Source organism: Nerophis ophidion, linkage group LG11 (assembly GCF_033978795.1).
Source record: "Nerophis ophidion isolate RoL-2023_Sa linkage group LG11, RoL_Noph_v1.0, whole genome shotgun sequence".
Taxonomy (NCBI): domain Eukaryota; kingdom Metazoa; phylum Chordata; class Actinopteri; order Syngnathiformes; family Syngnathidae; genus Nerophis; species Nerophis ophidion.
The window spans coordinates 21037794-21064863 of NC_084621.1; the positions used below are offsets into that span (position 1 = coordinate 21037794).

The following is a 27070-nucleotide window of genomic DNA, read 5'->3' on the forward strand; positions in this document are numbered from 1 at the left end:
TTATAATTTTAACTCAAGGACTTGTCCAGGGTGTACCTCGCCTACCATCGCAATACAAATGAGATAGGCTCCAGTGACCCGCCCGTGCCCCTGAAAGGCACACGGGCGGGTCCTGTGAGATTTTGATAGGGGACACAATCTGAATCCAGTGATCCAAGTTCGAGTCTTGGTGGAACCTTCTTGTAACATTAGAGTCATTAGTATTCAGTAAGACCTCGTGAAAAAGCAAACAAATTTAAAATTAGATGTGTAGAAAGTAAAGTTTTGTATTGAGTCACCTATTATGAGCTTTTTTTGTTTTGGTATTTAAGATTTTTGCCACGGTATTTTTGAGGGCTTGTTGGTCTAGTCGTACAATTCTCACTTTGGATCTGAGAGGTTTTCGAATCCTGGAGAAGTCCTTGTTTGTAAATTCTATTTTCAATCATGAATTGTTTCCTCGTACACACAGTTGTTGTTACATTTGTGACTTTAGAATTGATTTTGATCCTTTTGGCAGACATCACACACTCAAGTGGATCAATGAAAATGTATCAAATCAAACATAGTGGTATCTAAATTTATGACCACTATTTGTTCTAGGACTGAGTTAGTAAGTCTTCGTTCATCTATGTATGAAAATGTCAGTGAATCTAAATATGTGTTAAAATTTAAAAAAAATAACCCAGTTTCCGATTGTGTCCCCTATTAAAATCTCACATTTCATGAGACTGGTTGGAAAGTCCTATTCCAAAGATTGTTGACCTTGCTCATCATATTTTTCACGCTTGTGTGAGGGACCCTGGGGGTTAATCCTAAATAAGCTTAAGTGTCTTTAAGTCTTCTTTTCAGTCAATACTTTTGACCTCGTAGTCATATTTATTTCCATTTTTGACTCTAAACTCGATTTTAAACTTGTATGTCCTATTTTCAGACATCACACAGTCAAGGGATCAATGACAATCTATCAAATCCAATCAAGTACTGTGTACTGTAGGATCACATTGTTTTACATGTACATTTACAGGTTCCATGGTGTAATGGTTAGCACTCTGGACTCTGAATCCAGTGATCCAAGTTCAAGTCTTGGTGGAACCAACTCAAAATAGTTGAGTAATCAATGTTCAGCGAAACCTCTATTTCTTCAGTCTATGCATGAAAAATACAAAGAACCTGGTTAAAAAAGTACTCTCCTGTGCCCTTTGTATGTTTATAAGTCTTGTTTTTACTCATAACTTGTTACCTCATACTCGCATTTGTCTTTACATATGTGACTTTAAACTTGATTTTAAACTTTTACCTCAATATTCCATACATCACACACTCAAAAGATCAATAAAAATCTCTGAAATAGATACAGTTGTGTCTCAACTTACGAGCTCTATTAGTTCTAGGACTGAGGTGGTAAACCCTCAGTTTATTTATGCATGAAAATGGTAGTCAATCAAAATATGTGTTAAAAGCAAAGTTTCAGAATGTGTCCCCTATTAAAAGAATAAAACATTTTTAATACAAGTTTGCCATTGCGTTTTTAAGGCTTGTTGGGCTAGTCGTATGATTCTCGCTTAGGGTGCGAGAGGTCCCGGGTTCAATTCCCGGACAAGCCCTTACTTTGTTAGTCAGATTTTAAATCATAACTTATCTTTCTTGTACACACCATTGTTGTTACATTCGTAACTTATCAAATACAGTGTTACCTAAATGTATGACCACAGTTTGTTCTAGGACTGCGATGGTAACCCTTAGTTCATCGATGTATGAACATGTCAGTAGATCTAAGAAAGTATAAACGTGCAAAGAGTTACTCCAGTTTCAGATTGTGTCCCCTATTAAAATTACACATTTCATAACATTTGTTGGTAAGTCTCCTTCCAGGACTTCTTAGTCTGGTCAGGGGTGTGAGAGATGGTCTGGGTTCAAATCCTGGACATGCTTTTATGTCTTTAAGTCCTGTTTTCAATCATATGTTTTTACCTTGTACACACAGAGTAATATTTCTTTCTACTTTTGACTGTGAACTTCATTTTGAACTTTATTATCCTTTTTTGTGAAGGCATACACAAAAGGGACAAATCTTTAATAAATACAAATACCTTTAAAAATGTTCCGTTTAATACTGCAAGCTGGTTCCACTAAAACTTGAACTTGGATCACTGGATACAGAGTCCAGAGTGCTAACCATAACACCATGTAATACCCTGATCCAACAGTAAAAAGTATTAAGAAAATTCACTAGATTTTAATTAACACCTTGAGTGTAAGTTGTCAGGAAAATGGAGGGAAACGTTTAAATAGAGTCTAAAGTAAAAAAGACAAGACTTGTGACTGTGTGTACGAGGGGAAAAGTCATGACTGAAAACAGGAATTATAATTTTAACACGAGGACTTGTCCAGGGTGTACCTCGCCTACCACCCCAATACAGCTGAGATAGGCTCCAGCGACCCGCTCGTGCCCTTGAAAAGGACAAGCGGTAGAAAATGGATGGATGGATTGACTTGTCCAAGACCAACAAAACCTGCAACATGATTACCCAACAAATCTCATAAAACATGAGATTTTGATAGGGGACACAATCTAAAATGGTGTTACACTTCAAACCCATCCATCCATCCATTTCCTACCACTTATTCCCTTTTGGGGTCGCGGGGGGCGCTGGCGCCTATCTCAGCTACAATCGGGCGGAAGGCAGGGTACACCCTGGACAAGTCGCCACCTCATCGCAGGGCCAACACAGATAGACAGACAACATTCACACTCACATTCCCACACTAGGGCCAATTTAGTGTTGCCAATCAACCTATCCCCAGGTGCATGTCTTTGGAAGTGGGAGGAAGCCGGAGTACCCGGAGGGAACCCACGCATTCACGGGGAGAACATGCAAACTCCACACAGAAAGATCCCGAGCCTGGATTCGAACCCAGGACTGCAGGACCTTTGTATTGTGAGGCAGACGCACTAACCCCTCTGACACTTCAAACCAACATTTTAAAATTTTGGTTAAAATTCCAACACAATTTTTTAGATTGTGTCTGTTGGGCAAACATGTTTTACAGCGTTTGTTGAACTTGGATGAGCACTTTGTGTTTATAATTCTTGTTTTCAGTAATGACTTTTACCCTCGTACACACAGTCACAAGTCTTGTCTTTTTTACTTTAGACTTGATTTAAACATTTCCCTCCATTTTCCTGACAACTTACACTCAAGGTGAGAATGAGATTTAATCACATTTCATCAATACTGTTTACTGTTGGATCACTTTATTTAGTTGTTTTTACACAGGTTCCATGGTGTAATGGTTAGCAGTCTGGACTCTGAATCCAGTGATCCAAGTTCAAGTCTTGGTGGAACCTGCTTGTAACATTAAAGTGATTAATGATCAGTATGACCCCATGAAAAAGCAAATGAGTTAAAAATTGAGTGTGTAAGAAGCAAAGTTTATGTTTGTGTCTCCTATCAAAAGCTTTTTTGTTTTGTATTTAAGATATTTGCCACACTATTTTTAACGGCTTGTTGGTCTAGTCGTACGATTCTCGCTTCGGGTGTGACAGGTGTTAGAATCCTGCATTAGTATTATGTTTGTAAGTCCTATTTTCAAACAACTTTTTTTCCTCGTACACACAGTTGTTGTTACATTTGTGACTTTAGAATTGATTTGGATCCTTTTGGCAGGGATCACACACTCAAGTGGATCAATGAAAATGTATCAAATCAAACATAGTGGTACTTAAATTTATGACCACAATTTTTTCTAGGACTGAGCTAGTAAGCCTTTGTTCATCTATGTATGAAAATGTCAGTGAATCTAAATATGTGTTAAAATTGCAAAAAAATAACCCAGTTTCCGATTGTGTCCCCTATTAAAATCTCACATTTCATGAGACTGGTTGGAAAGTCCTATTCCAAAGATTGTTGACCTTGCTCGTCATATTTTTCTCACTTGGGGATTGTGAGAGACCCTGGGGGTTAATCCTAAACAAGCTTATGTGTCTTTAAGTCTTCTTTTCAGTCATTACTTTTGACCTCGTAGTCATATTTATTTCCATTTTTGACTCTAAACTATATTTTAAACTTGTATGTCCTATTTTCAGACATCACACAGTCAAGGGATCAATGACAATCTATCAAATCCAATCAAGTACTGTGTACTGTAGGATCACATTGTTTTACATGTACATTTACAGGTTCCATGGTGTAATGGTTAGCACTCTGGACTCTGAATCCAGTGATCCAAGTTCAAGTCTTGGTGGAACCAACTCAAAATACTTGAGTAATTGATGTTCAGTGTAACCTCTATTTCTTTAGTCTATGCATGAAAAATACAAAGAACCTGTTTAAAAAAGTACTCTCCTGTGCCCTTTGTATGTTTATAAGTCTTGTTTGTACTCATAACTTGTTACCTCATACTCGCATTTGTCTTTACATATGTGACTTTAAACTTGATTTTAAACTTTTACCTCAATATTCCATACATCACACACTCAAAAGATCAATAAAAATCTATGAAATAAATACAGTTGTGTCTCAACTTACAAACTCTATTAGTTCTAGGACTGAGGTGGTAAACCCTCAGTTTATTTATGCATGAAAATGGTAGTCAATCAAAATATGTGTTAAAAGCACTGTTTCAGATTGTGTCCCCTATTAAAAGAATAAAACATTTTTAAAACAAGTTTGCAAATTGAATTTTTAGGGCTTGTTGGTCTAGTCGTATGATTCTCGCTTAGGGTGCGAGAGGTCCCGGGTTCAATTCCCGGACAAGCCCTTATACTTTGTTAGTCAGATTTTTAATCGTAACTTATCTTTCTTGTACACACAGTTGTTGTTACATTCGTGACTTATCAAATACAGTGTTACCTAAATGTATGACCACAGTTTGTTCTAGGACTGAGCTGGTAACCCTTAGTTCATCTATGTATGAAAATGTCAGTGAATCTAAGTAAGTATAAAAGTGCAAAGAGTTACTCCAGTTTCAGATTGTGTCCCCTATTAAAATCTCACATTTCATAACATTTGTTGGTAAGTCTCCTTCCAGGACTTCTTAGTCTGGTCAGGGGTGTGAGAGATGGTCTGGGTTCAAATCCTGGACAAGCTTTTATGTCTTTAAGTCCTGTTTTCAGTCATAATTTTTTACCTCGTACGCACAGAGTAATATTTCTATCTACTTTTGACAGTGAACTTCATTTTGAACTTTATTATCCTTTTTTGTGAAGGCATACACAAAAGGGACAAATCTTTAATCAATACAAATACCTTTAAAAATGTTTCGTTTCAACACTGCAAGCTGGTTCCACTAAGACTTGAACTTGGATCACTGGATAGAAATTACAGAGTGCTAACGATAACACCATGTAATACCCTGATCCAACAGTAAAAAGTATTAAGAATATTTACTAGATTTGGATTGACACCTTGAGTGTAAGTTGTCAGGAAAATGGAGGGAAACGTTTAAATCAAGTCTAAAGTAAAAAAAAAAAAAGACAAGACTTGTGACTGTGTGTACGAGGGGAAAAGTCATGACTGAAAACAAGAATTATAATTTTAACACAAGGACTTGTCCAGGGTGTACCTCGCCTACCATCCCAATACAGCTGAGATAGGCTCCAGTGACCCGCCCGTGCCCCTGAAAGGCACACGGGCGGGTCCTGTGAGATTTTGATACGGGACACAATCTAAAATGGTGTTACACTTTAAACCAACATTTTAAAATTTTGGTTAAAATTCCAACACAATTTTTTAGATTGTGTCTGTTGGGCAAACATGTTGGCAGCGTTTGCTGAACTCGGACGAGCACTTTGTGTTTATAATTCTTGTTTTCAGTCATGACTTTTCCCCTCGTACACACAGTCACAAGTCTTGTCTTTTTTACTTTAGATTTGATTTAAACGTATCCCTCCATTTTCCTGACAACTTACACTCAAGGTGAGAATGAGATTTAATCACATTTCATCAATACTGTTTACTGTTGGATCACTTTATTTAGTTGTTTTTACACAGGTTCCATGGTGTAATGGTTAGCAGTCTGGACTCTGAATCCAGTGATCCAAGTTCAAGTCTTGGTGGAACCTTCTTGTAACATTAAAGTGATTAACGATCAGTATGACCCAATGAAAAAGCAATTGAGTTAAACATTGAGTGTGTAAGAAGCAAAGTTTATGTTTGTGTCTCCTATCAAAAGCTTTTTTGTATTGTATTTAAGATTTTTGCCACACTATTTTTAACGGCTTGTTGGTCTAGTCGTACGATTCTCGCTTCGGGTGTGACAGGTGTTAGAATCCTGGATTAGTCCTTATGTTTATAAATCCTATTTTCAATCATAATTTATCTTTCTTGTACACACAATTGTTGTCACATTAAGACTTATCAAATACAGTGGTACCAACATTTATGACCAAAGTTTGTTCTAGGACTGAGCTGGTAACCCTTAGTTTATCTATGTATGAAAATGTCAGTGAATCGAAATATGTGTAAAAGTGCAATAAAATAACAAAGTTTCAGATTATGTCCCCTATTAAAATCTCACATTTCATGAGATTTGTTGGAAAGGCTTGTTCCAGGTCTTATTGGTCCACTCCTGTATTTTCGCTAAAAGTGTGAGAAACCCTGGTTTCAAATCCTGGACAAGCTTTAAAGTCTTTCAGTCTTGTTTTCAGTCATTACTTTGTACCCCGTACTCCATCCATCCATCCATTTTCTACCGCTTGTTCCCTTTTGGGGTCGCGGGGGGCGCTGGCGCCTATCTCAGCTACAATCGGGCAGAAGGCGGGGTACACGCTGGACAAGTCGCCCCCTCATCGCAGGGCCAACACAGATAGACAGACGACATACACACACTAGGGCCAATTTAGTGTTGCCAATCAACCTATCCCCAGGTGCATGTCTTTGGACCTCGTACTCACTTAGTCATATTTCTTTCTACTTTTGACCTAAAACTTGATTTTAAACCTCGACCTATTTTTTGCAGACATCACACACTCAAGGGATCAATGACAATCTATCAAATCCAATCAAGTACTGTGTACTGTAGGATCACATTGTTTTACATGTAAATTTACAGGTCCCATGGTGTAATAGTTAGCACTCTGGACTCTGAATCCAGTGATCCAAGTTCGAGTCTTGGTGGAACCTTCTTGTAACATTAGAGTCATTAGTTTTCAGTAAGACCTTGTGAAAAAGCAAACAAATTTAAAAATAGATGTGTAAAAAGTAAAGTTTCGTATTGAATCAACTATTATGAGCTTTTTTTGTTTTGGTATTTAAGATTTTTGCCTCAGTATTTTTGAGGGCTTGTTGGTCTAGTCGTACAATTCTCACTTCGGATCTGAGAGGTGTTCGAATCCCGGAGAAGTCCTTATGTTTGTAAATTCTATTTTTTCAATTATGAATTGTTTTCTTGTACAAACAGTTGTTGTTACATTTGTGACTTTAGAATTGATTTTGATCGTTTTGGCAGGGATCACACACTCAAGTGGATCAATGAAAATGTATCAAATCAAACATAGTGGTACCTAAATTTATGACCACTATTTGTTCTAGGACTGAGCTAGTAAGTCTTCGTTCATCTAAGTAAGAAAATGTCAGTGAATCTAAATATGTGTTAAAATTGCAAAAAAATAACCCAGTTTCCGATTGTGTCCCCTATTAAAATCTCACATTTCATAAGACTGGTTGGAAAGTCCTATTCCAAAGATTGTTGACCTTGCTCATCATATTTTTCTCGCTTGTGTGAGAGACCCTGGGGGTTAATCCTAAACAAGCTTATGTGTCTTTAAGTCTTCTTTTCAGTCATTACTTTTGACCTCGTAGTCATATTTATTTCCATTTTTGACTCTAAACTCGATTTTAAACTTGTATGTCCTATTTTCAGACATCACACAGTCAAGGGATCAATGACAATCTATCAAATCCAATCAAGTACTGTGTACTGTAGGGCCACATTGTTTTACTTATACATTTACAGGTTCCATGGTGTAATGGTTAGCACTCTGGACTCTGAATCCAGTGATCCAAGTTCAAGTCTTGGTGGAACCAACTCAAAATACTTGAGTAATTGATGTTCAGTGTAACCTCTATTTCTTTAGTCTATGCATGAAAAATACAAAGAACCTGGTTAAAAAAGTACTCTCCTGTGCCCTTTGTATGTTTATAAGTCTTGTTTGTACTCATATCTTGTTACCTCATACTCGCATTTGTCTTTACATATGTGACTTTAAACTTGATTTTAAACTTTTACATCAATATTCCATACATCACACACTCAAAAGATCAATAAAAATCACTGCAATAAATACAGTTGTGTCTCAACTTATGAGCTCTATTAGTTCTAGGACTGAGGTGGTAGACCCTCAGTTTATTTATGCATGAAAATGGTAGTCAATCAAAATATGTGTTAAAAGCACAGTTTCAGATTGTGTCCCCTATTAAAAGATTAAAACATTTTTGAAATATGTTTGCCATCATGTCTGTAGGAGCCAAATAGAGGGCCATACTTGAATGTATGTTTATTTTATTGTTTTTGAGTGATTCATGCGTGTATGTCAGTGTGCACCATTTGCAGGTGGTGAAAAGTTCCCAGCAGGCCTATAAGGGGCAGGAGCGCGCTGGGCGCGTGATTGGCAGTCGGGCACCAGCATACCGTCTTTGACCTCACCTGTCTGTAGACCTCACATATCTGTAGACCTCGGCTTTATATAAGCTACCATTTATTTTGTTTCCCGAGCATTCTGTTCCTTAATTATTGTAAATAAAACAATCTTCAATATCGCTGCTGGATCAGCTTGAATTAGTGGAGCTAAAGCGGGAAAAGGAAGAATACGTGACAAGGAAGGCTGTGTAAAAGGTGTGAGTCAGACAAGATGCCTGCGTCCCAAGTGGAACAAACATTTGAAACAAAGGGGTTATATGAACAATCACTTTCAGTGTTTTATGCCACTACATGTTGTCAAAGACGAGCTGTACAAGTTGTCAAAGACGAGCTGTGAAAGTTGTCAAAGACGAGCTGTGAAATACAGCCGACAGGATTGCGCACCAAACAGGAAGCAAGGCCAACGCGCATGGTGCAGGAGAACAAAGGACTTCTTTCATTAAGGTTTGTGATAAACCATCAAACTCATTCGTTAAAAGGACTCTATAGTAATATAAAGTGAGTTTTTCTGGACATTATCATGCAAGAAATGTTTATTTTTGGGACTGCGATCACCGCGTAATGATTTTTTAAAGTTTGCATTACAAACATTTGGTGACGGGCTTGCGCGCGCGCTCCCGACGGCCCGTGAACGGACATTTAATTCCCAAAAAAGGAAAAAGATTATTTTTGGAACTTTTTATATTCACTTGGAAGTGTAAACGTTTTTTGTTTTACCAAGTGAGTGATTTTTGTTGATTAAAAGAGGAAAATGTCAACTAATAATTCAGCCAAAGGAGGGGAAATGACGGCGATTGCGCAGGAGACTTCTCGTGTGCGCGCCGCCAGAATAGGCAAAATGTCACACATAACAAGGCGAATGAACATTGTGCGCAATTTGATGGTGGATGCAGAGGCTTTAAAGGAAGTGAAAATAAATGTGAGCAAGTTTAATGAGTTCCTAATGGAATTTAAATCTCTACACAAATCATATTCTGAAGCTTTAGAGCCAAATGACCAAAGGGATTATGACCACACATGGTATCAGCCTAAAATTGCTCTAATAGATGCCTTTGAAGCTGAGGTGTCCCGATGGATATCAGATCTTGAAAATCGCTCAACGCACACCTGTGCTTCTCCACCTGAGGACATTGCTATATTTAAAGACAGTGATTTAATAACTGGTCATTCTAAGGACAATTTAGAGGAGGCAGACAGCCTATATAGGCACGAACTAACTGGTCACCCAGGCATAATGTCAAGAAGGGAGGCATCAGTCAAGTCCTTCAGTTCAGGACGTTCGTCCAATAATTCCTCTTCATCATTTTGGATTAGAGCGGAGGCGGAAAAAGTTGCTTTGACAGCCAGGGCAGCAAGGTTGCAGGAAAAGCATAATATTGAAGAACAGGAGTTAATGTGCAGGAAAAAAAGAGAGGTTTTGGAGTTAAAAACAGAAGTAGAGGCGACTAATGCTAAAATTAACTACTTGAAGGAGGTAGAAGGTTTAGTGGTGCATGTTGCGGGGCAGAGAGCACCGGTTACAGGGGCAGCATTTGATCCATCAAGGTGTGGTTCACCTGTGGGAGGCCCAGTGTTTAGGCCCAAGGAAGGAGTTCAGATGCAGTTCCCCCCTACTCTGTTCGATGCATCTATACCCCAAGTTCCACATGCCAGCCTCCAACTCCAACCTCAGCAGGCCCCAATTCAGCATGCCAGCCTCCAACTCCAAACCCAACTTCAGCAGGCACCAGCTCAACAGCAGCAGGTCCCAGTTCTACCTCTGCTGGCCCCAGGTCAGCCTGCCGGTCTCTATACCCAGCAGGCCCCCGTTCACCAAGCTGTGCCTGCCAGTTTCCAGTTCCAACCTCAACAAGACACCCCCAGCTCAACGCAGAACAATCAGCTGATCAAAATTCTGGAAACCTAAAATGAACTGACTAAGATTCTTGTGAAACAGCAGCTTATGTCCACCCTCCCACAAGGAAGTGTTCCCTTCTTTGATGGAAACATCTTGGAGTACAAGTCATTCATCCATTCCTTTGAACACATGGTGGAAAGTAAAACGGACAATGACAGGGACAGGTTGCAGTTTCTCATACAGTACACAAGGGGCCATGCTCAAAAACTAATCAAAAGTTGTGAATATATGTCACCAGACAGGGGCTACCAGAAAGCCAAACGATTATTAAAAGAGAACTTTGGTCATGACTTTAAAATTGCCTGTGCATACCTAGATAAGGTCCAGACCTGGCCTCAAATTAAAGCAGAGGATTCCAAATCCTTGCAGGAGTATGCCATGTTCCTCAGGAGCTGCTGTAATGCCATGGAGGATTCGGACTACATGGACGAACTGGACACAGTGGCCAATATGAGAAACATTGCGTTCAAGTTGCCCTTCAAGCTGAAGGAGAAATGGCGCAACAAAGCCCATGAGCAGCAGGAGGAGCACAACCGCAGGGTGAGTGTTTTAGACCTGGTTAGCTTTATAGAAAAGCAAGCTCGTGTGGCAGCCCATCCAGTCTTTGGAGAGCTAAGGGTACAGGAGCAGTCAGCAATAGGAAAGGCTAACGCTAGCCCCTCTGTAAAGCCGCAACACTCAATGTCAGCTAGTAGTAGTTTTGCCACGAGAATTGCTATTAGCCCAATGAAATCCAAGCCAGAGTCTGAGTCAGAGCCCATTTGTCCATTTTGTAAAAACAAGCACCCATTAGAGTTGTGTAGACTGTTCATTAAGAAGAAGCACAGAGACAAGCTTAGTTTCCTAAAGAGCCAGGGCATGTGCTTTGCCTGTCTTTTAATAGGGCACATAAGTTCTGTTTGTCCAAGTCGTCAGACATGTCGACTGTGTAAAAAATCTCACCCAAGTGTCTTACCTTATGATAGAAAAGACAAGGTATCGAAAGAGGTAAAAAAGCCCTCTAGAAATGTAAGTAGCGCAGGAGCAGAGCTATGTGGCCATATAGGGGCCGGGGACCAAGAGAGTGTTCTGTCCATTGTCCCAGTCAAAGTTAAGGCCGGGAAGGGCAGCCAGGTCCTATCAGTTTATGCTCTCCTTGACCCTGGATCCTCCGCTAGCTTCTGTTCTGAACAGCTTATGTCCAAGTTAAACATAAAAGGAATAAAGACCCATATCCTACTAAGGACCATGAATCAGGAAAGGTCTGTCCCAACTCACATGGTAGCTGGACTGGAAGTGTCTGCACTGGACAACAATAATTTCCTACCTCTTCATGTTGTCTTCACACAGAAAGAAATGCCAGTCACCACAAGCAGCATCCCCAAACAGGAAGACATAGCACCATGGCCATATTTAGGCAACGTTATACTCCCGAGCATCAGTTCAAAGGTGCAGCTGTTGATAGGCACAAATGCTCCAAAACTGTTAGAGCCATGGGAGGTTATAAATAGCCATGGTGGGGGTCCATATGCAGTGAGAACATTATTGGGATGTGTGGTTAGTGGGCCATTTAGAAGTGGTAATAGGGAGGCAGTGAGTGCATCTGTGAATAGAATTTCAGTTGCAAATCTGGAGGAGCTTCTGATTTCCCAGTATAACCTGGAGTTCAGTGAGGTAGTGTCAGAAGAAAAGACTGAGCTGTCAGCGCTTTCTAGGACTGAGCTGGTAACCCTTAGTTCATCCATGTATAAAAATGTGTAAAAGTGCAATAAAATAACCAAGTTTCAGATGATGTCCCCTATTAAAATCTCACATTTCATGACATTTGCTGGAAAGGCTTGTTCCAGGTCTTATTGGTCCACTCCTGTATTTTCGCTAAAAGTGTGAGAAACCCTGGTTTCAAATCCTGGACAAGCTTTAAAGTCCTTCAGTCTTGTTTTCAGTCATTACTTTGTACCTCGTACTCACTTAGTCATATTTCTTTCTTTTTTTGACCTAAAGATTGATTTTAAACATTGAGTTATTTATTTCTGACAAGGGATCAATGACAATCCATCAAATCCAATCAAGTACTGTGTACTCTAGGTACAGAGGTAAAAATTGAGTGTGTAAGAAGCAAAGTTTATGTTTGTGTCTCCTATCAAAAGCTTTTTTGTTTTGTATTTAAGATTTTTGCCACACTATTTCTAACGGCTTGTCGGTCTAGTCGTACGATTCTCGCTTCGGGTGTGACAGGTGTTAGAATCCTGGATTAGTCCTTATGTTTATAAGTCCTATTTTCAATCATAACTTTTTTACTCGTACACACAGTTGTTGTTACATGTGTGACTTATTTTTGTAGACATCACACACTCCAGGAATCAATAAAAATCTATCAAATCAAACACAGTGGTACCTAAATTTATGACCACAGTTTGTTCTAGGACTGAGCTGGTAACCTTTGGTTCATCTATGTTCAAATTGTGTCCCCTATTAAAATCTTACATGTCATTATATTTGTTGGTAAGTTTTGTTCCAAAGACCTATACAAGATCTTAAGTCTTTGAGTCCGGCTTTCAGTCATTACTTGTTCCTTCGCACACACAGTTGTCTTTACATCGGTGACTTAAGACTTGATTTTAACCTTTTTTCAGACAGCACACTCTCAAGGGATCAATACAAAAATATCAAATCCTATAAAGTACTGTGTACTGTAGGATCACATTGTTTTACATGTACATTTACAGGTTCCATGGTGTAATGGTTAGCACTCTGGAATCTGAATCCAGTGATCCAAGTTCAAGTCTTGGTGAAACCCACTTGGGTCCTCAGAGTGATTAGTGTTTCGTATGACCTCAATTTGAGTGTATTCACATGAAAAAAGGAATGAGTCTAAATCTGGCTTATAAGTACAATGTTGTAGTCCAGTTTCAAACTGTCCTCTTATATATTTATAAGTCCTGTTTTTAGTAATAACTTATTCCCTCATACACACACTTGTCTTTACATTTATGACTTTAAACATTTACATCCATTTTCCATACATCACACACTCAAGAGATCAATAAAAATCTCTGAAATAAATACAGTTGTGTCTCAACTTACGAGCTCTATTAGTTCTAGGACTGAGGTGGTAAACCCTCAGTTTATTTATGCATGAAAATGGTAGTCAATCAAAATATGTGTTAAAAACTCAGTTTTAGATTGTGGCCCCTATTAAAGGATTAAACATTTTTAAAAGAAGTTGACCATCACGTCTTCAAGGCTTGTTGGTCTTGTCTTATGATTCTCGCTTAGGGTGCGAAATGTCCCGGTTTCAATTCCCGGAAAATCCCTTACGTTTTTAAGTCCTATTTTTAATCATAACTTATCTTTCTTGTACACACAATTGTTGTCACATTAAGACTTATCAAATACAGTGGTACCAACATTTTTGACCAAAGTTTGTTCTAGGACTGAGCTGGTAACCCTTAGTTCATCTATGTATGAACATGTCAGTGAATCGAAATATGTGTAAAAGTGCAATAAAATAACCAAGTTTCAGATTATGTCCCCTATTAAAATCTCGCATTTCATGAGATTTGTTGGAAAAGCTTGTTCCAGGTCTTATTGGTCCACTCCAGTATTTTCGCTAAAAGTGTGAGAAACCCTGGTTTCAAATCCTGGACAAGCTTTAAAGTCTTTCAGTCTTGTTTTCAGTCATTACTTTGTACCTCGTACTCACTTAGTCTTATTTCTTTCCACTTTTGACCTAAAACTTGATTTTAAACCTCGACCTATTTTTTGCAGACATCACACACTCAAGGGATCAATGACAATCTATTAAATCCAATCAAGTACTGTGTACTGTAGGATCACATTGTTTTACATGTACATTTACAGGTTCCATGGTGTAATGGTTAGCACTCTGGACTCTGAATCCAGTGATCCAAGTTCAAGTCTTGGTGGAACCTTCTTGTAACGTTAGAATCATTCGTATTCAGTAAGACCTCGTGAAAAAGCAAACAAATTTAAAATTAGATGTGTAAAAAGTAAAGTTTCGTATTGAGTCACCTATTATGAGCTTTTTTTGTTTTGGTATTTAAGATTTTTGCCACGGTATTTTTGAGGGATTGTTGGTCTAGTCGTACAATTCTCACTTCGGATCTGAGAGGTGTTCGAATCCCGGAGAAGTCCTTGTGTTTGTAAATTCTATTTTCAATCCTGAATTGTTTCCTTGTACAAAAAGTTGTTGTTACATTTGTGACTTTAGAATAAATTTTGATCCTTTTGGCAGACATCACACACTCAAGTGGATCAATGAAAATGTATCAAATCAAACATAGTGGTACCTAAATTTATGACCACTATTTGTTCTAGGACTGAGCTAGTAAGTCTTCGTTCATCTAACTATGAAAATGTCAGTGAATCTCTATATGTGTTAAAATTGCAAAAAAATAACCCAGTTTCCGATTGTGTCCCCTATTAAAATCTCACATTTCATGAGACTGGTTGGAAAATCCTATTCCAAAGATTGTTGACCTTGCTCATCATATTTTTCTCACTTGGGTATTGTGAGAGACCCTGGGGGTTAATCCTAAACAAGCTTATGTGTCTTTAAGTCTTCTTTTCAGTCATTACTTTTGACCTCGTAGTCATATTTATATCCATTTTTGACTCTAAACTTGATTTTAAACTTGTATGTCCTATTTTCAGACATCACATAGTCAAAGGATCAATGACAATCTATTAAATCCAATCAAGTACTGTGTACTGTAGGATCACATTTACATGTACGTTTACAGGTTCCATGGTGTAATGGTTAGCACTCTGGACTCTGAATCCAGTGATCCAAGTTCAAGTCTTGGTGGAACCAACTCAAAATAGTTGAGTAATCAATGTTCAGTGTAACCTCTATCTCTTCAGTCTATGCATGAAAAATACAAAGAACCTGGTTAAAAATGTAGTCTCCTGTGCCCTTTGTATGTTTATAAGTCTTGTTTTTACTCATAACTTTTTACCTCATACTCGCATTTGTCTTTACATATGTGACTTTAAACTTGATTTTAAACTTTTACCTCAATATTCCATACATCACACACTCAAAAGATCAATAAAAATCTATGAAATAAATACAGTTGTGTCTCAACTTACGAGCTCTATTAGCTCTAGGACTGAGGTGGTAAACCCTCAGTTTATTTATGCATGAAAATGGTAGTCAATCAGAATATGTGTTAAAAGTAAAGTTTCAAATTGTGTCCCCTATTAAAAGAATAAAACATTTTTAAAACAAGTTTGCCATTGTGGTTTTAGGGCTTGTTGGTCTAGTCGTATGATTCTCGCTTAGGGAGTGAGAGGTCCCGGGTTCAATTCCCGGACAAGCCCTTATACTTCGTTAGTCAGATTTTTAATCGTAACTTTTCTTTCTTGTACACACAGTTGTTGTTACATTCGTGACTTGTCAAACACAGTGGTACCTAAATTTATGACCACAGTTTGTTCTAGGACTGAGCTGGTAACCCTTAGTTCATCCATGTCTGAAAATGTCAGTGAATCCAAATAAGTATAAAAGTGCAAAGAGTTACTCCAGTTTCAGATTGTGTCCCCTATTAAAAGTTGACATTTCATAACATTTGTCGGTAAGTCTCGTTCCAGGACTTCTTAGTCTGGTCAGGGGTGTGAGAGATGGTCTGGGTTCAAATCCTGGACAAGCTTTTATGTCTTTAAGTCCTGTTTTCAGTCATATTTTTTTACCTCGTACACACAGAGTCATTTTTTTTTCTACTTTTGACTGTGGATTTCATTTTGAACTTCATTATCCTTTTTTGTGAAGGCATACACAAAAGGGACAACTCTTTAATCAATACAAATACCTTTAAAAATGTTCCGTTTCAACACTGCAAGCTGGTTCCACTAAGACTTGAACTCGGATCACTGGATACAGAGTCCAGAGTGCTAACCATAACACCATGTAATACCCTGATCCAACAGTAAAAAGTTTTAAGAATATTTACTAGATTTTGATTGATACCGTGAGTGTAAGTTGTCAGGAAAATGGAGGAAAACGTTTAAATCAAGTCTAAAGTAAAAAAGACAAGACTTGTGACTGTGTGTACGAGGGGAAAAGTCATGACTGAAAACAGGAATTATAATTTTAACACGAGGACTTGTCCAGGGTGTACCTCGCCTACCACCCCAATACAGCTGAGATAGGCTCCAGCGACCCGCCCGTGCCCTTGAAAGGGACAAGCGGTAGTAAAATGGATGGATGGATGGACTTGTCCAAGACCAACAAAACATGCAACATGATTACCCAACAAATCTCATAAAATATGAGATTTTGATAGGGGACACAATCTAAAATGGTGTAACACTTCAAATCAACATTTTAAAATTTTGGTTAAAATTCCAACACAATTTTTTAGATTGTGTCTGTTGGGCAAACATGTTTGCAGCGTTTGTTGAACTTGGATGAGCACTTTGTGTTTATAATTCTTGTTTTCAGTCATGACTTTTCCGCTCGTACACACAGTCACAAGTCTTGTCTTTTTTACTTTAGACTTGATTTAAACATTTTCCTCCATTTTCCTGACAACTTACACTCAAGGTGAGAATGATTTTTAATCTCATTTCATCCGTTGTATCACTTTATTTTTCATATGTTTACACAGGTTCTATGGTGTAATGGTTAGCACTCTGGACTTTGAATCCAGTGATCCAAGTTCAAGTTTTGGTGGAACCTTCTTGTAACATTAGAGTGATTAATGATCAGTATGACCCCATGAAAAAGCAAATGAGTTAACGATTGAATGTGTTAAAAGCAAAGTTTCCGATTGTGTATCCTATCAAAAGCTTTTTTGTTTTGTATTTAAGATTTTTGCAGCACTATTTTTAACGGCTTGTCGGTCTAGTCGTACGATTCTCGCTTCGGGTGTGACAGGTGTTAGAATCCTGGATTAGTCCTTATGTTTATAAGTCCTATTTTCAATCATAACTTATCTTTCTTGTACACACAGTTGTTGTCACATTAAGACTTATCAAATACCAACATTTATGACCACAATTTTTTCTAGGACTGAGCTGGTAACCCTTAGTTCATCTATGTATGAAAATGTCAGTGAATCAAAATATGTGTAAAAGTGCAATAAAATAACCAAGTTTCAGATTATGTCCCCTATTAAAATCTCTCATTTCATGAGATTTGTTGGAAAGGCTTGTTCCGTTGTGGTGAAGAAGGAGCTGATCCGGAAGGCAAAGCTCTCAATTTACCGGTCGATCTACGTTCCCATCCTCACCTATGGTCATGAGCTTTGGGTCATGACCGAAAGTATAAGATCACGGGTACAAGCGGCCGAAATGAGTTTCCTCCGCCGTGTGGCGGGGCTCTCCCTTAGAGATAGGGTGAGAAGCTCTGTCATCCGGGAGGAACTCAAAGTAAAGCCGCTGCTCCTCCACATCGAGAGGAGCCAGATGAGGTGGTTCGGGCATCTGGTCAAGATGCCACCCGAACGCCTCCCGAGGGAGGTGTTTAGGGAACGTCCAACCGGTAGGAGGCCACGGGGAAGACACAGGACACGTTCGGAAGACTATGTCTCCCGGCTGGCCTGGGAACGCCTCGGGATCCCCCGGGAAGAGCTAGACGAAGTGGCTGGAGAGAGGGAAGTCTGGGTTTCCCTGCTTAGGCTGTTGCCCCCGCGACCCGACCTCGGATAAGCGGAAGATGATGGATGGATGGATGGGCTTGTTCCAGGTCTTATTGGTCCACTCCTGTATTTTCGCTAAACGTGTGAGAGACCCTGGTTTCAAATCCTGGACAAGCTTTAAAGTCTTTCAGTCTTGTTTTCAGTCATTACTTTTTACCTCGTACTCAATTAGTCATATTTCTTTCTACTTTTGACCTAAAACTTGATTTTAAACCTCGACCTATTTTTTCAGACATCACACAGTCAAAGGATCAATGACAATCTATCAAATCCAATCAAGTACTGTGTACTGTAGGATCACATTGTTTTACATGTACATTTGCAGGTTCCATGGTGTAATGGTTAGCACTCTGGACTCTGAATCCAGTGATCCAAGTTCAAGTCTTGGTAGAACCAACTCAAAATAGTTGAGTAATCAATGTTCAGCGAAACCTCTATTTCTTTAGTCTATTCATGAAAAATACAAAGAACCTGGTTAAAAAAGTACTCTCCTGTGCCCTTGGTATGTTTATAAGTCTTGTTTTTACTCATAACTTGTTACCTCATACTCGCATTTGTCTTTACATATGTGACTTTAAACTTGATTTTAAACTTTCACCTCAATAGTCCATACATCACACACTCAAGAGATCAATAAAAATCTCTGAAATAAATACAGTTGTGTCTCAACTTACGAACTCTATTAGTTCTAGGACTGAGGTGGCAAACCCTCAGTTTATTTATGCATGAAAATGGTAGTCAATCAAAATATGTGTTAAAAGCAAAGTTTCAGATTGTGTCCCCTATTAAAAGAATAAAACATTTTTGAGAGTTGTTTGCCATTATGTCTTTAAGGCTTGTTGGTCTAGTCGTATGATTCTCGCTTAGGGTGCGAGAGGTCCCGGGTTCAATTCCCGGACAAGCCCTTGTTTTTAAGTCCTATTTTTAATAATAACTTGTCTTTCTTGTACAAACAGTTGTTGTTACATTTGTGGATTATCAAATACAGTGGTACCTACATTTATGACCACAGTTTGTTCTAGGACTGAGCTGGTAACCCTTAGTTCATCCATGTATAAAAATGTGTAAACGTGCAATAAAATAACCAAGTTTCAGATGATGTCCCCTATTAAAATCTCACATTTCATGAGATTTGTTGGAAAGGCTTGTTCCAGGTCTTAATGGTCCACTCCTGTATTTTCGCTAAAAGTGTGAGGGACCCTGGTTTCAAATCCTGGACAAGCTTTAAAGTCTTTCAGTCTTGTTTTCAGTCATTACTTTGTACCTCGTACTCACTCAGTCATATTTCTTTCTTTTTTTTACCTAAAGTTTGATTTTAAACATTGAGTTATTTATTTCTGACAAGGGATCATTGACAAGCTATCAAATCCAATCAAGTACTGTGTACTGTAGGATCACATTGTTTTACATGTACATTTACAGGTTCCATGGTGTAATGGTTAGCACTCTGGACTCTGAATACAGTGATCCAAGTTCAAGACTCGGTGGAACCAACTTGTAAAATTACAGTGTTCAGTATGATCGATTGAATATCTCTTGCATGAAAAGTAAATCAAATTTAAATTCAGCTATGTGTTAAAAGTTCATTTTGGGATTCTGTTCCGTAGTAAAAGTTTATATTTTCACCACATAAATTTTCAGGGCCTGTTGGTCTATTCCAGGGGTCGGGAACCTTTTTGGCTGAGAGAGCCAAGAAGCTAAATATTTTAAAATGTATTTCCCTAAGAGCCATATAATATTTTTTTTAACACTGAACACAACTAAACGTGTGCATTTTTAAGTAAGACCATCATTTCCAGAGTATAATGAGTCTCTTATTCTTTGTAATAACATTGTTATTCTGAAGCTAACTGTGGAGGGGGTGTGGCCTGCGGGCCTGCAGCAAAGCGGGATTTTGCCAGGACCGGCCTCGAAATCAGCGACAAGTGCGTAGAAGGCCCACCTGGGCCTTTTTATCTAATCACCTGTCGCTCTGTTATAAGCAGCAGCCAAGAGGAGAGACAGAGTTGGGGTTGGAGCCAGAGCGCGAGTGAGGACGAAAGAGAAAAAGACAATTGCTGTAAAACAACTGAGACAAAACTAAAATAAAACAATATTGTAACCCTAAAACAGGCTCTTGGTGGTCTGAAGAACCCCCAGGAGGGCAATCCCCACACTAACCAATAATAAATAAATTACTTCTTACCATTAACACAACTTATTGAACATAAAAATGCATGAGAATGTTTTATATTTTGAACGTTGTTTTTAACACTGTGATTACAAGTGGAATTATTCATTACTTATCCTGTTAAGCAATGTCGGCTCAGATTTATCCGAGAGCCAGATGCAGTCATCTAAAGAGCCACATCTGACTCTAGAGCCATAGGTGCCCTACCCCTGGTCTATTGTAAAGAAATTCAATTTCCAGACAAGCCCTTGTTTTTATAAGTCTTATTTACAATAAGAAATGTTCTCCTGGTACACACAGTTGTTGTTACATTTGTGACTTTAGACTTCATTTGATCACTTTTTCAGACATCACACACTCAAGGGATCAATGACAATCTATCAAATCCAATCAAGTACTGTGTACTGTAGGATCACATTGTTTTACATGTACATTTACAGGTTCCATGGTGTAATGGTTAGCACTCTGGACTCTGAATCCAGTGATCCAAGTTCAAGTCTTGGTGGAACCATCATGCAGTTTTCATTTGACAGTTTTTTATTGATCTCTACAGTGTGTAAGGTTTTTTTGGTGACCATACTGAACACTGTAATTTTACAAATCGGTTCCACCAAGACTTGAACTTGGATCACTGGATTCAAAGTCCAGAGTGCTAAGCATTACACCATGGAACCTGTATGTACTCTGGCAAAAGAAAGTGATCAAACAGTTAACAGTATTGATGAAATTGAATAGATTCTCATGACAGCTTGAGTGTAAATTGTCAGGAAGATGGAGAAAAACGTTTCAAATCAAGTCTAAAGTATAAACCCTCCAAATATGATTGCCAAACATGTCTAATGAAATGTGAGATGTCAATAGGGGACACAATCTGAAAATTGTGTATTTAGTTTCACTGACATTTTCATACATAGATGAACTAAGGGTTACCAGCTCAGTCCTAGAAAAAACTGTGGTCATACATTTAGGTACCACTGTATTTCATTTGATAGATTTCTATTGATCCCTTTAGTGTGTGATGCCTGCAAAAATGATCAAAATCAAGTCGCGAAAACTGTGTGTACGAGGAAACAAGTTATGCTTAGGACTTATAACTTATAACTACTCAGTGGCCAATTGGTTAGAGTGTCCACCCTGAGATCGGTAGGTCGTGAGTTCAAACCCCGGCTCAGTCATGCAAAAGACTATAAAAAAGTGGGACCCATTACCTCCCTCCTTGGCACTCAGCATCAAGGTTGGGAATTGTGGGTTACATCACCATAAATTATACCCGGGCGAGGCACTACTGCTCCCCTCACTTCCCAGGGGGTGATCAAGGGAATGGGTCAAATGCAGTGGACAAATTTCACAACACCTAGTGTGTGTGTGACAAACATTGGTACTTTAACTTTAACTCATAAACATAAGGGATTATCCGTGAATTGAACCCTATACCTCTCACACCCGAAACGAGAACCACACGACTGGACTAGGGGTCTCCAACATTTCTCCACTGAGGGCCGCACACGGAAATTTAAAGCATGCGGGGGCTATTTTGATATTTTTCATTTTCAAACCATAACAAAATATATGGTTTTTAAAAATGATTTTACCTTTAGGGGTCCCGGGGACCATAAAGGGTCTCAGTTATTAAAATGTTAAAAATAAGTAAATTTTGTATTATTATTTTTTATTTAATGCTTACAGTAAATCTCTATATCAACTTAAAAAAAAAAAAAAGTTTTTATGGCATTTCTGTCAAAAACATCTTGGGTTTTTTTTAATAGTAAAACTGAAATATGCAGTATTTAGTAATTAGAGCCCTAAAAGATCAAAAATTCTTTATTATTTTTGAGCAATCACAGTGAAAAGATAAATAAAATACCACTAAATATATTTGGGATGCAAAAGGTGCCCCACTCAGAAAGTGATACATTTTTATTAGGGTTTTTTTTAACTTTCCACACTTAAGTTAGGAGATCAACTTCAGATATAGCTGTCGATTTTACGTTTTAACTATTATTTTGTTTGTTTTATGCTCTTATGTCAAAGAAAACTGGTTTTTTATATGGCAACTGCACAATATATGCAATATTTACAACATAAAACATTTTAAGGTGAAATTTTTGAACTAATTGGAGCTTTGAAAATATTTCATTATAAATTTGATTTTTTTTGTCATTATTTTTTGTTGTGAGCAATGGCAAAAAAATAAAAAATACATAATTGATTGATTGAAATATGTAATTAGTAGATTGCACAGTACAGTACATATTCCGTACAATTGACCACTAAATGGTAACACCCCAATAAGTTTTTCAACTTGTTTAAGTTGGAGTCCACGTTAGTCAAATTCATGGTAAAGATGTTTTTTACATGGTAAAATTAAGACTAAAGAAATAAAAAACAGCCTGTATTTCAAGTCTTTGAGTCCTGCTTTCAGTCATTACTTCGCACACAGAGTTGTCTTTACATTGATGACTTAAGACTTGATTTTATCCTTTTTTTTCGGACATCACACACTCAAGGGATCAATAAAAAAATATCAAATCCAATCAAGTACTGTGTACTGTAGGATCACATTGTTTTACATGTACATTTACAGGTTCCATGGTGTAATGGTTAGCACTCTGGACTCTGAATCCAGTGATCCAAGTTCAAGTCTTGGTGGAACCTTCTTGTGACATTAGAGTGATTAGTCTTCAGTATGATCTCCCTTGGAGTATTTTAATATGAAAAAAGGAAAGAGTCTAAAATTGTCATTAAAGTACAATGTTCTAGTCTTGTTTCCATCTGTGCTTTTATATGTTTATAAGTCCTGTGTTTAGTAAGAACTTATTCCCTCGCACACACACTTGTCTTTACATTTATAACTTTAAACATTCACATCCATTTTCCATACATCACACACTCAAGAGACTTATAAAAAACTGAAATAAATACAGTTGTGTCTCAACTTACAAGCTCTATTAGTTCTAGGACTGAGGTGGTAAACCCTCAGTTTATTTATGCATGAAAAAGGTAGTCAATCAAAATATGTGTTAAAAGCACAGTTTCAGATTGTGTCCCCTATTCAAGGATTAAAACATTTTTAAAAGTTGTTTGCCGTTATGTCTTTAAGGCTTGTTGGTCTAGTCGTATGATTCTCGCTTAGGGTGCGAGAGGTCCTGGGTTCAATTCCCGGACAAGCCCTTATGTCTGTAAGTCCTATTTTTAATCATAACTTGTCTTTCCTGTTCACACAATTGTTGTCACATTAAGACTCATTAAATACAGTGGTACCTAAATGTATGACCACAGTTTGTTCTAGGACTGAGCTGGTAACCCTTAGTTCGTCTATGTATGAAAATGTCAGTGAATCTAAATATGTGAAAAACTGCAATAAATTAACCAAGTTTCAGATTATCTCCCCTATTAAAATCTCACATTTCATGAAATTTGCTGGAAAGGCTTGTTCCAGGTCTTATTGGTCCACTCCTGTATTTTCGCTAAAAGTCTGAGGGACCCTGGTTTCAAATCCTGGACAAGCTTTAAAGTCTTTCAGTCTTGTTTTCAGTCATTACTTTGTACCTCGTACTCACTTAGTCATAATTCTTTCTTTTTTTGACCTAAAGATCGATTTTAAACATTGACTTATTTATTTCTGACAAGGGATCAATGACAATCTATCAAATCCAACCAAGTACTGTGTACTGTAGGATCACATTGTTTTACATGTAGATTTACGAGTTCCATGGTGTAATGGTTAGCACTCTGGACTCTGAATCCAGTAATCCAAGTTCAAGTCTTGGTGGAACAATCATGCGGTTTTCATTTGATACATTTTTATTGATCTCTACAGTGTGTGATGTTATTTGGAGACCATACTGAACACTGTAATTTTACAAATCGGTTCCACCAAGACTTGAATTTGGATCACTGGATTCAAAGTCCAGAGTGCTAAGCATTACACCATGGAACCTGTATGTACTCTGGCAAAAGAAAGTGATCCAACAGTAAACAGAATTGATGAAATTGAATAGATTCTCATTGACAGCTTGAGTGTAAATTGTCAGGAAAATGGAGAGAAACGTTTAAAATCAAGTCTAAAGTACAAACCCTGCCCAACAAGTCTAATGAAATGTGAGATGTCAATAGGGGACACAATCGGAAAATTGTATATTTAGTTTCACTGACATGTTCAGACATAGATGAACTAAGAGTTACCAACTCAGTCCTAGAAAAAACTGTGGTCATACATTTAGGTACCACTGTGTTTCATTTGATAGATTTGTATTGATACCTTTAGTGTGTGATGTCTGAAAAAATGATCAAAATCAAGTCGCAAAAACTGTGTGCATGAGGAAACAAGTTATGCTTAGGACTTATAAACATAAGAGCTTATCTGGGAATTGAACCCAATACCTCTCACGCCCGAAGCAAGAATTACATGACTGGACCAGGGGTGTCGAATATTTCTCCACTGAGGGATGCACATGGGAAATTTAAAGCATGCGGGGGCCATTTTGATATTTTTCATTTCAAACCATAACAAAATATATGGTTTTTAAAAATTATTTTACCTTTAGGGGTCCCAGGGATAGGTTGATTGGCAACAATAAATGGGCCCTAGTGTGTGAATGTGAGTGTGAATGTTGTCTGTCTGTCTGTGTTGGCCCTGCGATGAGGTGGCGACTTGTCCAGGGTCTACCCCGCCTTCCGCCAGATTGTAGCTGAGATAGGCGCCAGCGCCCCCAGGGATCCCAAAAGGGAATAAGCGGTAAAAAATGGATGGATGGATGGATGGGTCCCGGGGACCATAAAGGGTCTCAGTTATTAAAATGTTAAAAATAAGTCAATTTTGTATTATTATTTTTTATTTAACGCTTACAGTAAATCAACTTAAAAAAAAAAAAGGTTTTATGGATTTTCTGTCAAAAACATCATAGTTTTTTTTAATAGTAAAACTGAAATATGCAGTATTTAGTAATTAGAGCCCTAAACGATCAAAAATTCTTTATTATTTTTGAGCAATCACAGTGAAAAGATAAATAAAATACCACTAAATATATTTGGGATGCAAAAGGTGCCCCACTCAGAAAGTGATACATTTTTATTAGGGTTTTTTTTTAACTTTCCACACTTAAGTTAGGAGATCAACTTCAGATATATCTGGCAATTTTACGTTTTAACTATTATTTTGTTTGTTTTATGCTCTTTTGTCAAAGAAAACTTGGTTTTTATATGGCAACTGCACAATATATGCAATATTTACAACATAAAACATTTTAATGTGAAATTTTTGAACTAATTGGAGCTTTGAAAATATTTCATTATAAATTGGATTTTTTTTGTCATTATTTTTTGTTGTGAGCAATGGCAAAAAAATTAAAAATACATAATTGATTGATTGAAACATGTAATTAGTAGATTGCACAGTACAGTACATATTCCGTACAATTGACCACTAAATGGTAACACCCCAATAAGTTTTTCAACTTGTTTAAGTCGGAGTCCGCGTTAGTCAAATTCATGGTAAAGATGTTTTTTACATGGTAAAATTAAGACAAAAGAAAAAAAAAACAGCCTGTATTTTAGGTCTTTGAGTCCTACTTTCAGTCATTACTTCGCACACAGAGTTGTCTTTACATTGGTGACTTAAGACTTGATTTTATCCTTTTTTTTCAGACATCACACACTCAAGGGATCAATAAAAAATATCAAATCCAATCAAGTACTGTGTACTGTAGGATCACATTGTTTTACATGTACATTTACAGGTTCCATGGTGTAATGGTTAGCACTCTGGACTCTGAATCCAGTGATCCAAGTTCAAGTCTTGGTGGAACCTTCTTGTGACATTAGAGTGATTAGTCTTCAGTATGACCTCCCTTGGAGTATTTTAATATGAAAAAAGGAAAGAGTCTAAAAAGTCTTTAAAGTACAATGTTCTAGTCTAGTTTCCATCTGTGCTTTTATATGTTTATAAGTCCTGTTTTTAGTAAGAACTTATTCCCTCGTACACACACTTGTCTTTACATTTATAACTTTAAACATTTACATCCATTTTCCATACATCACACACTCAAGAGACTTATAAAAAACTGAAATAAATACAGTTGTGTCTCAACTTACGAGCTCTATTAGTTCTAGGACTGAGGTGGTAAACCCTCAGTTTATTTATGCATGAAAATGGTAGTCAATCAAAATATGTGTTAAAAGCACAGTTTCAGATTGTGTCTCCTATTAAAGGATTAAAACATTTTTGAAAATTGTTTGCCGTCATGTATTTAAGGCTTGTTGGTCTACTCGTATGATTCTCGCTTAGGGTGCGAGAGGTCCCGGGTTCAATTCCCGGACAACCCCTTATGTTTTTAAGTCCTATTTTTAATCATAACTTATCTTTCTTGTACACACAATTGTTGTCACATTAAGACTTATCAAATACAGTGGTACCAACATTTATGACCAAAGTTTGTTCTAGGGCTGAGCTGGTAACCCTTAGTTCATCCATGTATGAAAATGTCAGTGAATCTAAATATGTGTAAAAGTGCAATAAATTAACCAAGTTTCAGATGATGTCCCCTATTAAAATCTCACATTTCATGAAATTTGCTGGAAAGGCTTGTTCTAGGTCTTATTGGTCCACTCCTGTATTTTCGCTAAAAGTCTGAGGGACCCTGGTTTCAAATCCTGAACAAGCTTTAAACTCTTTCAGTCTTGTTTTCAGTCATTACTTTGTACCTCGTACTCACTTAGTCATAATTATTTCTTTTTTTGACC

General features: G+C 37.7%; 20 non-coding genes across 20 annotated transcripts; 19 read left to right on the plus strand and 1 right to left on the minus strand.

Annotated features, from left to right (window-relative positions):
• The first annotated feature begins 1005 nt into the window (after window positions 1-1005).
• On the plus strand, window positions 1006-1077 carry trnaq-cug (transfer RNA glutamine (anticodon CUG)). Its single transcript has one exon. It is a non-coding gene; the product is annotated as a tRNA-Gln (tRNA).
• A 437-nt stretch (window positions 1078-1514) lies between these two features.
• trnap-agg (transfer RNA proline (anticodon AGG)) lies at window positions 1515-1586 on the plus strand. Its single transcript has one exon. It is a non-coding gene; the product is annotated as a tRNA-Pro (tRNA).
• A 1673-nt stretch (window positions 1587-3259) lies between these two features.
• trnaq-cug (transfer RNA glutamine (anticodon CUG)) lies at window positions 3260-3331 on the plus strand. Its single transcript has one exon. It is a non-coding gene; the product is annotated as a tRNA-Gln (tRNA).
• An 830-nt stretch (window positions 3332-4161) lies between these two features.
• On the plus strand, window positions 4162-4233 carry trnaq-cug (transfer RNA glutamine (anticodon CUG)). The gene has a single exon. It is a non-coding gene; the product is annotated as a tRNA-Gln (tRNA).
• A 438-nt stretch (window positions 4234-4671) lies between these two features.
• Window positions 4672-4743, plus strand: trnap-agg (transfer RNA proline (anticodon AGG)). The gene has a single exon. It is a non-coding gene; the product is annotated as a tRNA-Pro (tRNA).
• Window positions 4744-5974: 1231 nt separating this feature from the next.
• On the plus strand, window positions 5975-6046 carry trnaq-cug (transfer RNA glutamine (anticodon CUG)). Its single transcript has one exon. It is a non-coding gene; the product is annotated as a tRNA-Gln (tRNA).
• A 988-nt stretch (window positions 6047-7034) lies between these two features.
• trnaq-cug (transfer RNA glutamine (anticodon CUG)) lies at window positions 7035-7106 on the plus strand. Its single transcript has one exon. It is a non-coding gene; the product is annotated as a tRNA-Gln (tRNA).
• Window positions 7107-7937: 831 nt separating this feature from the next.
• On the plus strand, window positions 7938-8009 carry trnaq-cug (transfer RNA glutamine (anticodon CUG)). Its single transcript has one exon. It is a non-coding gene; the product is annotated as a tRNA-Gln (tRNA).
• Window positions 8010-14358: 6349 nt separating this feature from the next.
• Window positions 14359-14430, plus strand: trnaq-cug (transfer RNA glutamine (anticodon CUG)). Its single transcript has one exon. It is a non-coding gene; the product is annotated as a tRNA-Gln (tRNA).
• An 830-nt stretch (window positions 14431-15260) lies between these two features.
• trnaq-cug (transfer RNA glutamine (anticodon CUG)) lies at window positions 15261-15332 on the plus strand. The gene has a single exon. It is a non-coding gene; the product is annotated as a tRNA-Gln (tRNA).
• A 437-nt stretch (window positions 15333-15769) lies between these two features.
• trnap-agg (transfer RNA proline (anticodon AGG)) lies at window positions 15770-15841 on the plus strand. The gene has a single exon. It is a non-coding gene; the product is annotated as a tRNA-Pro (tRNA).
• A 1285-nt stretch (window positions 15842-17126) lies between these two features.
• Window positions 17127-17198, plus strand: trnaq-uug (transfer RNA glutamine (anticodon UUG)). The gene has a single exon. It is a non-coding gene; the product is annotated as a tRNA-Gln (tRNA).
• A 1285-nt stretch (window positions 17199-18483) lies between these two features.
• On the plus strand, window positions 18484-18555 carry trnaq-cug (transfer RNA glutamine (anticodon CUG)). The gene has a single exon. It is a non-coding gene; the product is annotated as a tRNA-Gln (tRNA).
• Window positions 18556-18992: 437 nt separating this feature from the next.
• Window positions 18993-19064, plus strand: trnap-agg (transfer RNA proline (anticodon AGG)). Its single transcript has one exon. It is a non-coding gene; the product is annotated as a tRNA-Pro (tRNA).
• A 1704-nt stretch (window positions 19065-20768) lies between these two features.
• Window positions 20769-20840, plus strand: trnaq-cug (transfer RNA glutamine (anticodon CUG)). The gene has a single exon. It is a non-coding gene; the product is annotated as a tRNA-Gln (tRNA).
• Window positions 20841-20931: 91 nt separating this feature from the next.
• trnaq-uug (transfer RNA glutamine (anticodon UUG)) lies at window positions 20932-21003 on the minus strand. Its single transcript has one exon. It is a non-coding gene; the product is annotated as a tRNA-Gln (tRNA).
• Window positions 21004-22912: 1909 nt separating this feature from the next.
• Window positions 22913-22984, plus strand: trnaq-cug (transfer RNA glutamine (anticodon CUG)). The gene has a single exon. It is a non-coding gene; the product is annotated as a tRNA-Gln (tRNA).
• Window positions 22985-23428: 444 nt separating this feature from the next.
• Window positions 23429-23500, plus strand: trnap-agg (transfer RNA proline (anticodon AGG)). Its single transcript has one exon. It is a non-coding gene; the product is annotated as a tRNA-Pro (tRNA).
• Window positions 23501-24035: 535 nt separating this feature from the next.
• trnaq-cug (transfer RNA glutamine (anticodon CUG)) lies at window positions 24036-24107 on the plus strand. The gene has a single exon. It is a non-coding gene; the product is annotated as a tRNA-Gln (tRNA).
• A 1959-nt stretch (window positions 24108-26066) lies between these two features.
• trnaq-cug (transfer RNA glutamine (anticodon CUG)) lies at window positions 26067-26138 on the plus strand. The gene has a single exon. It is a non-coding gene; the product is annotated as a tRNA-Gln (tRNA).
• Window positions 26139-27070: the final 932 nt, after the last annotated feature.